The sequence below is a fragment of the Phyllostomus discolor genome, chromosome 12, assembly GCF_004126475.2.
Source record: "Phyllostomus discolor isolate MPI-MPIP mPhyDis1 chromosome 12, mPhyDis1.pri.v3, whole genome shotgun sequence".
Taxonomy (NCBI): Eukaryota; Metazoa; Chordata; class Mammalia; order Chiroptera; family Phyllostomidae; genus Phyllostomus; species Phyllostomus discolor.
The window spans coordinates 10,165,423-10,180,840 of record NC_040914.2 but is presented as its reverse complement, the minus strand read 5'-3'; positions in this window follow the sequence as shown (position 1 = coordinate 10,180,840).

Below are 15,418 nucleotides of genomic sequence, written 5' to 3'. Positions count from 1 at the left end.
TGTGGAGGCATCAAGACTCTTAATGCTCAAGCCAAGAAAATTCTTGATGAAACAAGGGTAGAAGACTCCCCAGAAAACAGGTTTATTGCTTACCTAGCAATACTGTCAGCCAATTCAACCAGAACTCTGCTTTTAATTGCTATTATACTTTGCCCAGAGGGGCAGAGCCTAGCTGCTAAAGATAATTCCTCTTATATCCATTGGGGCCACATTATTGATCCACCGGTATTTAAGTTACATACCTGGTGGGATGCTGAGCCTCTCTTTTCCACTAACAATACTCAGTGGACTGGAGGAGTGTGGATGCCAGTACCAAAAAAATACTGTTTATGTTGCTGAACATTCACCAGCTTGTTTCTCTGTTCTTCTTAACACTTTATGCTTTCCTCTAAAGGAGCAACTTTACACTGCAAGCAAAGAGCAATGTGGCAGTTACTGTCAGCTTTCCATGGTTGCCACAGTTGGCCTACATAACCACAAGGGGGTTTACCATACTTCTAATCTCCCTCCAGTTCCTCCTTGTACCTTAGACACTAGCCATAAAGATTCAGTCTTTTGGTCTTTATGCAGAGGACTGAATGCCACTGCCACTTTTCTCCCTAAAAGTCCTTTTATGGTAGAGAATTGGGGACCTGACTAGAGAATATTAGCTAAGCTTGACGCAACAACAGTTCTGGCTCAGCCTCAAAAACTATGTACTAATATGTGGTGGGAGGGGCCCAGCACCGGGGCACCTATTATTAGAATTGTTTCTCCCAACCACACTAGCCTATGGCATTATAAGTCTTGGAAAATGGCCTTGCCTTTTGTTACTAGAAAATGTCTGTGTATAAAAGTTGGTTGTGATTTTTAGAAGAGCTCTGGGATGTTGGTACCAGACTGGTCCTCCAGAACAGGATTGGGTCACAGTTTGTACCTTTCACCCCTACTTGTTTTTAACAACCCCAGGGACAGCCCAGGTCTTTTATAATGAATCAGCAAAAATTTATTCTCTGCCTGTCTCTGCAGGTTCTATATATGCCAGCTGCTTTACCCACCTCAACATTACTTAGCTAAACCTCACTATAGTTTATATAATTAGAAGACAATCTCAAGTGTGGGTGCCAGTTAATATAACTGGAGAATGGGAGAATCCTAATGGTATAATAGTGCTTAACAATGCACTGGCCTCATGATGAGTCCGACAGTTTGCTGACACCCTAGTTGCACTCATTGTCTCTGCTATAGTTGTTGCAGCTCCTGCTGCCATGGCAGCCACTGCCCTCATTGACTCAATTCAAACTGTTCATATTGTTGATGTTTTCTTAACCAATACTACTTAAGAAATGATCCAACAGCCCCAGATAGATCAAGAGATCCTGACTCGTCTTTCTGCAGTCGAATCAGCACTTGACTGGACTGGTGAATGCCAGGATGTGCTAGTGACTCGTCAGCAGATGACCTGTGACCCTAGGTTCTCCAGACTGTGCATCACACCACTCCAATGGAACTCCAGCCAGCATGCTTGGAGTGATATTCAACATCGCCTAAGAGGGGCTTTTTCTACCAACTTAATGGGACAAATTGATGAATGCAGCTAGAGCTACATCAGCAGCTGCAGGACATTCAACGCTTAACTAAGCAGGAGGGTTTTTGGATCCTCAGTGAAAATCTTAGTTGGCTGAACCCTAGAACCTGGTTTGATGGACTTAAGCTGAGAATGTGGATCTTCGGAGCCACCAGTTGTTTACTGATTCTAATAATGTTTTGTGTACTTCAATGTATTTGCAAATTATTTTCCCAAGATCATAGAAGAGACCAGCAAGTAGCAACCTTTGTGGGACGTATAGCAGTCCTAACTAAGAGCAAGGGAGGATATGTAGAGAACCACTTTGCCAGACGCAGAAATGTAGCTCAACATCCACATAGGAAACCAGTGGGGGGTGAGTCGTGCACAGAACTGCACCCATAAAGAAGTCCTCCCATAGGAAATCAGGCCTGCATTATACTTAGGCTGCTTTGTGATTTGCGCTTCCTGAAGTCTGTGCTAATTCTCCCAAAGACTGAAATGTAACCAGACCTGTTACTGTTGTTATTCCCTTGCATTTGTAACATTTTTTCTGTGGACAATAACCTGGGTCTTGGCAGCCCTTGGGCTGCCCTTTGTCTTAATCTTTGCACGTGCCTTATGATGTATATAGAAGTTCTTTTTTCGATATACATCATGTTTTTCATTTGAAAACAGCAAATAGTAGGTTTCACAGGCTTAACAACAACAACTGATTTAAAATACAAAAAAGGGGGAGATGCTGGGAACTGCCCTGCCTGGTTTCAGGAGCTGTAACCCCCCCTGGCTAAGGCTGAGTGGGACACCTCTGGACCAGAAGCCACTAAGGAGACAAGGTTATCTCCCTGCCAGGAGCTCTATTTCTGCTCCTTGCCTGGCCCCCATTGCTTGGTCAGTTAGTCAATGACAGGTAAGATCCCTCATGGGAGGGACCATCTAAGACAGGCAAGATCAAGTGGGAAGGCCCTCAGGGAGAGACTTGGGGGCGCTGTGGAAAGAGGGGATGATTGACCCTCGCCCCTCAGCTTTGACAAAGCCTGAGTCCTCATTCTGCCTTCGAGAAGTCTCAAATCTCTCGGCTGCCTTATCTCCTCTGCCTGACTCAAGCCTGTAACAATGACAAGGGGCAGTGCACCCCTGTGCTGGGAATGGCTGGATTCCCAGGGTAATCAAGACTGAGGAAGGATATATAAAATCCTGTTAAATCTGCTTTGCTGACCATGCTCTTAATTAGATTATAAGGGCCTGGATAGGAAATGAGTTTGTCCCCTTAAGTTTTGTAGTTTTTTAGGTGATAGACCCCATCAGTGTGAGCCCTTTTTAGTTCTTTGAACATTATCTATTTGTTTGATCCTGACTGCCAGACAATGGTTAATAAGCTGTATCTGTATTCCTACCCAAAACTACCTAAGAAAAGCCTGTTCAGGCAGGGGCATGGGGTGCTCTCCTTTGAGAGAGTGGCCAGGCCACTCCGAGGCACCCTCCCCTTGAGAGAGTAGTGGTGCCATCCCTTTTACTCCACAGGACTCGGTAGTCTGTGTGAATTGGTCTCAAAACCCAACATGGACACTGCAGGCCGGTGTCTGGGTCATTGGTGAGCTCAATATGCCCCCTGCTGGTACCTAGCAAGATGGCCATGAGTGGGCTTCCCTGGATTATTGCCACACTGTGCCAAGTAAATGTCAAAGTAAAACAGTTTTAAACATATAGAGAATTTTTATGAGTCAATTGAAGCTGGGAGAGAATATCTCATAAAACTGAAAAAAAAAATGCTCCAGAGATGGCAGTTTGGGACCTTATCTCATACATTACAATCAAAGGAAAATGCATCAGGGTTTATATAACATGAATGGGTGATAGATTAAAGAGTTGGGAAAAAGAAAAACAGGTGAAATTTCAGGGACTAAAGAGTAGACACATAACCATTTTTACATTGCTGGATACAGGATAGTTGGCAGTTAACAATATAAAAACCATAACAATGAGTTTGTTTTTTCATCTTTTATTTTATTTTATTTTCTTGGTCTCTGTTCTGGTGCAGTTATTGTTTCAGGGGAAAAAAAGGATATTACCCTGACATTTTAAGGTATATTATCATAGATGCAAGAACACACTAGACAGGTTCAGTTAAAATAAAGACTGTCATTTTTTAGAAAAGAACCAGACATAAAACAGGACTACCTACCATGATTGGATTTTAGTTACTGAGTTTAATTTCAGACCCCCCCATGTGGTTACTTTAAGTCTCAGGATTTGTATGGTTCGCCATGCAGGCCTCCACTGGTGTTCTCAGGTTAGCATGTGGCTTGTTGTTGTTGTCGCTGCTACTTTTATCCATACACCACAATACTTCCAAATCCTGGAAAGGAGGGAAGCTAGAGATAATTAACAATGGCCAATTATTTCATCAATCATATCAACACCAGGACACTTCAAAAAATACACTAAACATAAGGAGCAGAGAGGTTCTGAAAGGGTGGGGGTCCAGGAAAGATATGGAAGCTCCATTGTTATCACCCAGTGTCTAGCCCAGTGTGCCTCTCCCATGTAGCTATTCCTGAGTTAATTTTCTTATAAAAAATCAGTAATACTAAATGAAACTGTTTCTGGGTCCTGTGAGTCTTCCTAGAGAACTACAATACCTAAAGTGGGTAATGAAAAGTCCCAACATTGTTGTCAACCAGTCAGTAACATGAGTAGCCTGGGCACCCCACTTGCAATTGGCATCAGAAGTGGCAGCTGTGTTATGTTACTCAGTCTTGAACCTCTGGGGTCAGCACCCTTTTGGGTACTTACTGTTCAGAACTGAGTTGAATTGTAGGACAGGCCACTAGAGAACTGTTTGTGAAAGAGAGCTGAACACTCTGTATCGCATATAGAAAAAACCTGGGCAGCTGTGATGCTGGAGTCAACTCAGATTGTGTGTAACCTGCCTCTATGAGGTGCTCAGGGAGTTTGAGTAGACTTCACATTCACTCCCCTCTCTCAACCCTTGAGAGGCCATGTTCACTTCTTCTTATCCTCCCAGGTTTCACAGGGTGAGGCCTGAGGCCGTGATCCCCTCCCAGGAGCCATGGAGGCACAGGCTTGTACATCACACAAAATGTTGTCTACCCTGAAGTGGGGCCATTTGCCAGCTGCCTGAAAAGCCAAAAATTGAACACAAGTTGCAGTGAAAGGGGAAAAATCATATATGTCATGGAAAACATTGAAAGGAGAATGGACAGCTGATACTCAAAACCTGAATTCCCCAGTGGCTTACATTCAAGGTCTTTTAATGGGAAAAAGTGAAAAAAAAAAAAGACAATTAGAAATTTCATAGCCGTGGGCTATGAGGACTGCTCAATTACAATGTAAGATTTTAGGATCCGATTCAGTTTTTCCCTGGCATCATTCTCTTTAAGGGTTTTGAGTTATTAGAGTCCAGGAGTCTTCATGTTTTCAGACAACCCAGGGTCCTGTAACCAAGTTTGGGACTGTGTTGGTGACATTAATTTAAGAGCAGAGAACACATCTATTGGTCTTGTGCTTAGCAGGTCACAGCCTTCTTTTATGTCAAACAATATATGTCTTGAAGCCTGTTTTAATGACAAGTTTTCACTTTTTTACTACACTTGTCAGGTAGTTTTTCTTAATTAATTATCCTTTAACTAGAAATTAACACAGTGGGATACAAATATTTTTCCTCTCATCTTTTAAATTCTTCTAGATGAAGAATGAGCTAATCATGAAATTAACACAGACAGATTAACTGAAGAGAAAGAACCAAGTGTATTATATGAATAAGTATTCTGAAGAAATAAAATTAGAGATCCAAAAAAGTATTGGTAGTTGAGGCTGATATGCCATTCTGCAGCTAAAAAAAAAAGGTTTTGTGCTTTGACCTTCAAAATGCAAAAAGCAACAACAGAAAAAGAAAAGCTATTTGCATGGTGATTCCATACAAATGTTCAGTAAATAAAGATTTGCTAGGCCTCTTTATGTAAATGTTTCTCCTTGAGATGGTTGCTGAATCTTCATCTTAACACTTTTTAGACAGTTAACAGGAGAGGGTGGTCAAAGGTGTTTTTTTTTTTCTGACTTTTCTGTTTCCAAATAATAGAAGTATAACCAATACCCTAAAAGGCATGTCTGTGGTGGCAACTCTGCTTCCTTTCACAGCAGAGCCATGTCTCTAAGGCTGGTTTAACAAGTCTCACTGAAAGCTCAGTTCCAGTACACCTAGTCATTTAATTAAAGTCATTGTGTACCTACATCACTACCAAACCAAATAAGATAATGAAACATTGTTTTATCAATGTAAGTATAATGACTTTTGACTTGTTATTACAGAAACTTAAAAGATCACTTTGAACAAGCTAATTAAAATGTTCCCTGCTATAGCATCCACAGCCCCTCTCTAGTGGGCATCTTAACTCCTGGAATATAACTGGACACGTGTGTTGTGACATTACCCACAGCTGCTCAGGAAGAACTAGGAGCCTTGTGACCCCAGCTGATGTCTCAGATTACTGTTTACGCTATCAGTAGTTACTTCTTAATCAGTCCTTTTGTTCTGCTTTTACATGTCCCTAATTTTAATTAGCATTTGCTGAGCTTGTGCTGCTTATAGGACTCCACTCCCATTTCTATTGTTGAAGAACTGGGGCCAGTAAGTCCCCCAGAGGGGCACCTGCTCAGTTCCAATATCATATAAGTACTTTCATGTTTAACTTACCTTAGTTTCAAAATGCAGACAGCAGGAGTGCTCCAGAGAGGTCTTGATGTGTCTACAACAACAATGGTTATTAGGGCCCCTGCAGTCATGGTGACTTTGTGGTATTGCTATATTGTCTTAGTTGGTAAGAAATGTCTTGTATGGGCACCCAGGAGACATTTTGATTGTTCATTCTTGTTCATCTGTTGATTCTGTAAATGTGTGATGAACTTGTACTATAAACCCACAAGGCACTGTCTGAGACACTGGGGACATGGTAGAAGATGAAAGAGACAAATCGGACTTGATTGCTGATATCCAACTATTTACTTGACAACTGGTGTAAAAAGAGCCCTTCAGGATGCTTTAAGATGTTTAATCCCAGACAAATTTTGCCTCAATGTTCTCTTTCAGAATCTTTCTGAATCTCTTCCTATTTTCACAACTCTTCTTGTTTTCTTATACCCCACATTAAATTGTTCAGGAAACCTTTCAACTTGGTGCTCAGACCACATTGAAAAACTGACCCTTTTCTTCCCAGTCTGGTCGGGCCACCCCCACCAGCCACCTGGATGACTGCACTTTCTTTCTCACTGGGTTGCCTGCATAGAGCTCAACAGCCACATGAATCTTGAACCCTATTATGGAGGTTAAAAGACACTAATACTATCCCTCCAACATTCAACTTTTTTTTTTGGCTGAGCTAATCATCAAACAAACAGAGACAGATGAGCAGAAGAAAATCAAGTTTGTGATATTTGAGCACAGAGAATCCACATAAGCATGAAAATTTTAATGACTGTGAGGCAACATTGGGTATGTAAACCATTTTGGATTGATGAGGGGAAAAAAGGGACAATGGGGCCTTAGACTTTAGTTGCCAGGAAGAGAAATTTAGAGATTCGAGAAGAGCAGATTCTACATGACAATGGAATTGTTTCTAGGCAATTCAGAAAGAGTGGGACACAGAGGGGTGTCTAACCAACAAGTACCTTTCTGAAACCCTCAAACCTACCATTCATAATCAAATTAGCCGAAAGTGACAATCCTAATTATTCTTCTGCAGCAAGTTTTTCTGTTTAAATATATGGCAGGAATGTGAGGAGGGCCAATGGTTCTTTCTGAACTTAATAAAGAGCTTAAAATCAATATCTTTTCAATCAAATTTTGGGGGTGGCAAAATTTTGGTTTCCTTCACTAAACACAGATGACTTGCATCCCTTTCCAGCTCTGAACTTTCTAGAGTCTTCCATGTTCACTCAGAATAAAGCCAAAGTTCTGGATGATATTTCTTTCTTTCCAACCTCATCTTCTCTCATATCCTGCCCTCTGATCCAATCAGTTCATATCCTCTTTGTGGATCCAATATTTTTAAATTGATAGAGAAGTAATCATCTCAAGCATGTCTTCATTTATTCCAACATACTGTAACACATTATTATTGCTGTTTTTTGGATTATTGTGTAACTGCCCCACTGGTGTGTCAGGTCTATGAGGACTGGGATTTTGTCTGTGCTGTGTTGCCAGCTATTAGAAGAGTGTCAGGCAGATGGGGAACACTTGGTTGTTGTTTTTCTGAGAAATGAGTAAAAACATTACAAATGTGATCATGGTTGACAGGGTGAAATATAGGACACTATGACCTCACATAACTGGAATTCTGATGCTCACTAAAGGACCAGTTAGATATTTTCTGTAGAGTAGCATCCAACAGAATGAACCCAGGCTAACCTAGACCTCAGGAAGGGGCAGGAATACAAGGTGCAAACAGAGGACACAGCATGTGCACAGGTCAGAAGATGGGAAGTTGAAACAAAATAAATGAGTATAACTCACTCATGTGGGTGATTAAATGAGCTGATATGCCTGAGGTTCCCAGTACACAGTGGTGCTCAGAAAAGGCCGACTGTTGTCATTATTGCATTCTTCTGGGATCACATACAGGGTGTGCCCACTTGGAAACAGCAGTAATGTAGGAAAAATATTGTCTCCTCTTAACTGCACCACAACGAATTCATGTCATCAGGCACTGAGTACAGCCTGACTGAGATATGAGTGACAGCCAATAAGCCACACACCTGTAAACTGAACAATCTGAAGTGTTGGCATGTATACACATTTCATGTGTATCCATTTACCCAAAATTGTTTTCACCTTTGTACTCCCTTCCTGTGCACCCTACTCAACACCCACAGTCTTCAGGCAATCACTCATCTTTTCTTTCTCAACACATTAGTTTGCATTTTCTGAAGTTTTATATAAATGGAATTATACAGTATGTCCTCTTTTTATCTGTCTTCCTTTATTCAACAGAATTACTTCTGTGAGGTGAAAATTATATAACACATTTTAAAGTGGCATTTTATGCAATCACAATGTTGTGCAGCTATAACACATACATAGTACTAAAATATTTTTATCACCCTATTAATACTCAGTACACATTGAGAGGCTACTTCCTATTCTACCATTACCTACTGTTGGAAACTACCACCTTACTCCAGTCTCCTTCTTCTCCTCACCCCCTGTTGCATACCAACTGTCAATTCTGCCAGCCTGTACATCTGGTGCTCCCACTTGTCCCAAAGAAAAGGAACTAATCTGAGTCTTCGCTTATTATCCTTATTTCCTATCCTGTGTCTTACCCCTGATGCTCACCCAAGTCCTGGAGAATGGAACCCTACTTCACTGCACCAGCTCCAATGGCTCCTCCCTCATCAGGTAGGATAGACCCTCAATCATTTTACTAAGCTTCATTCTGAGCCACCCACAAACTCTCCCCTGCATGACGCTTTAGATGCTCTGGAACTTATAGTGCCTAAAACCCCCAAACCTCTCAAGTGTTACAATTTTTCATGCAGATTCAGAGCAGAACCAGAGCAGACTCCCATCCTCCATGGCTCCCCTCCATGTTCATCTCCACTTCCACACAATCCACCTCTGTCCTGGTCTCCAAGAAACTCACCCAAATACAACAGAAGTCCCCAAAAACAAGAAAGGATTAGAACCAGAGGAAAGGTTTTTTTCCTATTTCTCAAATTCTGGACAGAAGCTCTCTAAGGACAGGCATGTAGAACTTGGGAAAATGAGAAAGAAAACAAAGAACAAGGAAATATATCTCGCCTGAGCCAGAAGTCAGAGAGGCCTTGAAAGAGCTTGTCCACTGCCAGCCCGTGTGTGACTAACATGACAGAGACCTGCAAGTGTACTAGGCTTGTTGGGTTTTATGACAAAATATCTTTTACAATCTCTGTGATCTTGTGTTTTAAAGGCACAGTGAAAATGGATGTGGGATGAGAACACTGTTGATAGTTAGGTCACTGAAGAAGTGCACTGAAGGTTTCCAGTAATATTGTTTACTTCATAAAACTGTCCTTTAACCTGAATGTGTTAGCTCATATACAAGATAAATATAAGTAATGGAGTCCCCATAGATAAGGCTGGTTTCTAACTGCAATCATATCTGTTTGTCCAGGTCAAAGCTTTCTTTTTTCTGTCGCTCTATTTTCTTTTTTCCTTCTGTTCCTCTCCACTGAAACTGTGAAAAGGGGTCTTTTATAAATTCAGTAGAAAGCAAAAAGCATTCTCATGTCTAGATAATTTGGCTATTTAATGCTGCCTGTCTGGCTGCAGCATCAGCTAAATAATTTCTCTCTTTTTCTGTTTGCTTTCATGGAGGCAGCTTTAGAATGTTCTGGAAGTTTAAAAATCACCAATTGTTCCCATTTCTATATGACATTGAGCAGTTCAGCAACTTATTTTCTACTCTTTATGTACTGCCCTGAGAAAGTTCAGAAACCTTGCTGTTTTTATAACATTCTAGAGCTGTGAGCTACACCAAGGTCATAGCTATTAGTGTAAATATTGGCTATTTGATATTTGGCTAATTGACAAGTCTGAATTAGAACAATTCATTCAATTTGTTGATCATTTCTTATTCAGATAAATAAGAATGCTCAATTATGTCACTTAAGTCAGAGGGGAGGGAGAAGACTGGTAAGCTTTTTTTTTTGAAGATTCCAGTGACTAAAGAAACAAACAGAAGATTTGAAAATATAGTAAGGATTGACATTGTGAACAACATGAAGGGACCAATGAATTATAGGTAAGGGATGTCAAAGTAAAATAGCTGCCAGATAAATTTAAAGGGGGCAAGAAATACTTTATTCAAGATCATGCAACAGGGCAGTGAGACTAAACTCAACATCCCTGGAACAAAAGGCTGGGGACATTTGAAAACAGCAGAAGGAATTATGGGCATCTGCATTTGCTAATGGGCTTTACACAAAATAAAAGTGAAACTCCTCATGAAATTCTGACAGAAAGTCCTTTTACTTCTGACTGTAAAGTTCTCCACCTAAGTTTGGCTTCTACTCTTCCACAGAGATGGGACAGAGAGACACCAGGAAGGTACATTTCACAGGGATGGATCCAAATACCCTAGTCAGATATTCTCTGAATCACAACACTGGAAAGAAGCTTTTGTGGAGACATGTGTATGTCAAAAGGTTAAACAAATAATCCAGAATCACAAATTGCAATTACATTTCTAGAGAAAATGTTCTATAAAATTTGAGATCAGAGGCCTGTATTTACAAACACCTGTCAAAAGATTAGAGACGCTAGGGGAACATTAAGGCTTCTAAGTCATAACAAAACTGCTTTCTGCATAATGGGGTGAAATACACTTAAATCTTATTCAGCCAAGACCTAGTTTGCATCCCCATTAGTGTCTGCAATTTATAAAGAGGTGCAACTTCCCAGAAATTTATAAACAGCCACCTGAGAGTCCCTGGGCAGAAGTAGGATCACATCTCAAGAAAACCATGTTCTGGAGTATTTTTTTATGAAGACATTACATTTTTTTCTGTATTCACCTTTCCTTTAATCAACATGAGGTCCAGGGAAGAAAAGTATTCTTGTTCCTCCAACATGGCTGCTGTCTTTTGATTTGACCTGAGTATTTATGTCAGTGCAGAGGAGCTGACATGCACCACATACTTTGCTCTGATGCACGTCTTTTAGTAAGACCTAAGATGGGAGTTTTAACAGCCTCTTGAGCTTAGGAAGCCTCACCCTCACGCTTCACCCTCAGTCTCTCTAGCTTTGGGTGATGCCCTTTTTTCCAGAAGTTATCAAAATACCATGAAGTGAAACTTAACTTTATAAAAGGTAAGGTCACTTCTAAGTCTGTGGGCATCAGACTGAACTAGGACATTTGAGCCAAAGTTTTAGTTACATAGCTAATGTTTTCATTAATTTTTATTTAAAGACACAGTGACACTGAACTTATGTAAATAAGGGTATTTCCATAAAAGTGAGAGTACTCAAGTGGGCCTTACAAATTTGGGGGCAGAAATAAAACAAATATCAGTGTGCTAGCCACATAGGTGTTCTCTTGTCCATTCCCATTGCCCACAACAGTGTCCACACACCCTCCACACATTTCCCTGGTGAAGGCACTAAGCTCAGTTTTCTGTGAGCTCCTCATGTGCTTCCACCTGCCATCAAACAACCACTACCTGTCTTGTGAGGAACTCAGCATCACCTCCACCATGGAGAAGGAGCAACTGGGACAAAGCAGAGGTAGGTCTGTGTGGAATGTGACCTTCAGTCAACAGTAAGGACAATGTCAGCACACATTTTTTTTGTATTTATTTACTCAGTGCAAATCTTCTAAGGACATTCTACCTTGACACTAAATCTATTAAAAAGTTGTGAAAATTGTTCAGAGTTCAATAACATAGAAGAGGGGAGGAAGGCCCTTCATATTTCACATCCATTTCAAGGGGGCGCACTTTCAACAGAACTGATGGGTCAGAGACTTCACACTGGTCATCCCCAGCATCCTCTTTCCTCATGGGGTCTATGGTGAGGTTTCTGTGGTTCTGGAACTACTTCGTTTTTCTCCTGAGCTGCAGATTCTTGCAATGGAACAAACACAGGTTAGAACCACATTTGTGTAGAAGTCAAGACCACAGCAATTTTGTGTTCTGTGACTGTGGTGCTGAGTGCTAAAAGGGTAGGCACTCTCATGGGCTCTGTGGAGAAACAAAAAACATGACTGATTGTGAGTGGACTTGAGAACTGGGACCACACTGCTTCCTTTGAGATCTCAGACTCTCTCAGTCCACACTGAGCTCAGTGAAGTTCACCAGAGGATGGTCCTGCCTCTGCAGAAGGACCAGGAGTGCGGACCTGCAAACAAAAGAGTTGCCTGTTCCATTCCCAGTCAGGGCAGGTGTCTGGCTTGTAGGCAAAGTCCCCATAAGGGGGCACAAGAGAGACAACCAGACATCGTTCTTTCTCTCCCTTTCTTTCTACCTGCCTTCTCCTCTCTCTAAAAATTAATAAATAAAATTTTTAAAAATAAATAAGTAAGGCAGTTCCACTTGTAGTTTTTGGAGGAAATACCATAGTGTTTTCCATAGTGACTGCACCAGTCTGTATTCCCACCAGCAATGTACTGGTTTTCCTATTTTTCACAACCTTGCAGGTACTTGTTTGTTCATTTGGTTATGAAGGCCATTCTGACCAGCGTGAAGTGCTATCTTATTGTGGTTTTAATTTGAATCTCTTTGATGGCTAGTGGCACTGAGTATCCTTTCCCATGTCTCTGGGCCCTATGTATGTCCTTCTTTGACAAGTGTCTTCACTTCCTGGATTATGCCCTAAGAATCCTGAAACGCCAATTCAAGAGAACCTATGCTCCCCAATGTTCACAGCAGCACAATTTACAATAGCCAACTATTGGAAGCAATCAAAGTGCCAGCCCATAAATGAGTGAATCAAGAAACTTTGGCACATTTACACAATTGAATACTATGAGGCAGAAAGAAGGAGCTCCTGACCTTCATGACAGTATGGGTGACCTATAGAGCATTATGCTAAGTGAAAAGAATGAGGTAGTTGGTGGCTAAGTTCTTTAGAGGATTTTATGCACACCCAAACCCTGCAGGCTCAATCTTTGGTCACAGCACATACCTAGGTTGCAGGCTCATTCTCTGATCAGGGAGCTTACTGAATGCAATCAGTAATGAGTCCTGCCTTACATTGCTTTATTTCGTTAAACATTCTCACTATATCTATCCAGTTGTCTCTCACTGAAACAACAAAAATGAAAACATGGTCAACATCAATATCATTAGGAAAACACAAATCGAAACTCTTGGAGTTGCAGTTGTTGCTTGTGTTGCTGGGTGTGGGTAACTCTGCTGTGCAGGTAACAGAGAGGAGATTGCCCTGGGTGGTACTTTTGATTGCTCCAAAGGCTTCTGCAATCAGAGTTGGCACCTCTCTGCTCTAAGCCAACTTGACTCTTTAAAAGAACAAGGCAGAGTTCTGGCCAAGATGGAGGCGTAGGTAGAAACCCTTCATGTCCTCACACAACAAAAGGAAGATAACAACCAATCCAAAATCAAGAAAAGACCAGAAGTGACAGAAAAATCAAACCTCAGGGAGCTCCAAAAACCAGATAATTAAGTAAAGAAATTCCTTGGTTGTTTCTTGATTTTAGAACTCGAACAGAACAACCAGGTTGGTAAGAATCCACTCGAGGTGGAGGTCAGTGAGGGTGGGGCAGCTGAGAAAAACCTCTGAGGAGGTACAGACCTTATTGTCCAGGCTGGCTGCCAAAGAAAGCGGACTGTGTGGGCGGGGCTGCCGGAATGTAAAACTGAGACTCAGAACTGACTGTGGACTACAGCAGTTGACCCAGTGGAAGAAACTCCTAGTCTCACATGAGGAGAGTTCGTTGGAAAGTGGAGCTAAAGCCCAGTAGGTGAGCTGAACTTTTCCCTCTCTTGCCCCTCCCCAACAGGCAGCGCTGCAGTACAGCAAGGAGGATAGCCCTGCCCTGGTGAATACCTAAGGTCCCACCCCCTTACAACTTAACAGGTGCACCCAGACAAAAAAACAGGGTCCAAATGAAAATACAGAACAAAGATTGAGAAAGAGAGCTAAAGGATGCAGAGGTAGCCAACCTATCTGATGGAAAATTTAAAGCCCTGTTACTCAAAATGATCACAGAACTAATTGAGCTTGGTCAGAAATAAAAAAAAAAAAAAAAAAAAAAAAAAAACAAATGAAAGACACCCCACATGAAATAAAGCAAAATATTCAGTGACAGGAAGGAAACCAGGATTCAGAGCAACAATTTGGAACAAAAGGAAAACATGAACATCCAACTGGAATAGAATGAAGAAACCAGAATCAAAAAAAAAAATGGAGAGAGGCTGAGGAATCTCTGGGACAACCTGAAGTGTTCCAATATCCAAATTATAGGGGTGCCAGAAGGAGAAGAACAACAGCAAGGAATTGAAAACTTAGTTTTACAAATAATGAAGGAAAACTTCCCCAGTCTAGCAAAGGAAACAGTCTTACAGGAAGTCCAGGACCAAAGAGTCTAAAAGAAGTTAGACCCAAAGAGGAACACACCAAGGCACATCATCATTAAGTTATCCAAGATTAAAGATAAAGAGAGGATCCTAAAGAGAGCAAGAGGAAAGGAGAGAGTTACCTACAAAGCAGTGCCCATAAGGCTATCAGCTGATTTCTGTACAAATGCACAGACACTTTCTGAAGCCCCTGGGGTGGAGATGATAAGGCTGTGGCTACAGACACACCTCAATTAACTCTGTTAATGACTGTATATTTCTGTTCCTCAGTTTACTCTCAATGAAGAAGGTTGTCAGTGTGTTAACTATAAAATATTGTCAGTATCTGACCTAAATCCTAAAATAGAAGAGCTGTTCAAACAAAGCATCTTGTATTGGTCTGAGCTAATCCCTGGTGAATGAGGACCTACCAGAAGCACCTTTTTTCTCACTTTTTTTTTTGGAGGATGCTGACCTTTTTCTGAATCTCCCTAAGTCCCCCACGACAGTCAGCTATATCCACAGACATTGTCTAACTGTGCTCTCCACACACAGACTCAGGTGATACCAAACTCCATTTCTACCAAGATGTGCCTCTTGGGCCTGAGCCAGGACTGGTGACAGGTTCAGGAGCCTTGTGATTCAGGCCCATTAAATGTTACACACTCAGCCCTTTTGAGGCACCAAACCCAAACTGGCACAGGCTGCCTAGCATCCCTGCAGTCAAGAAACCTGGAACAGGGTACTAGGGAGGGGTTCTGAGCTGAGCTCTATATGAATATCAGAAGGCCTCTCAGACCA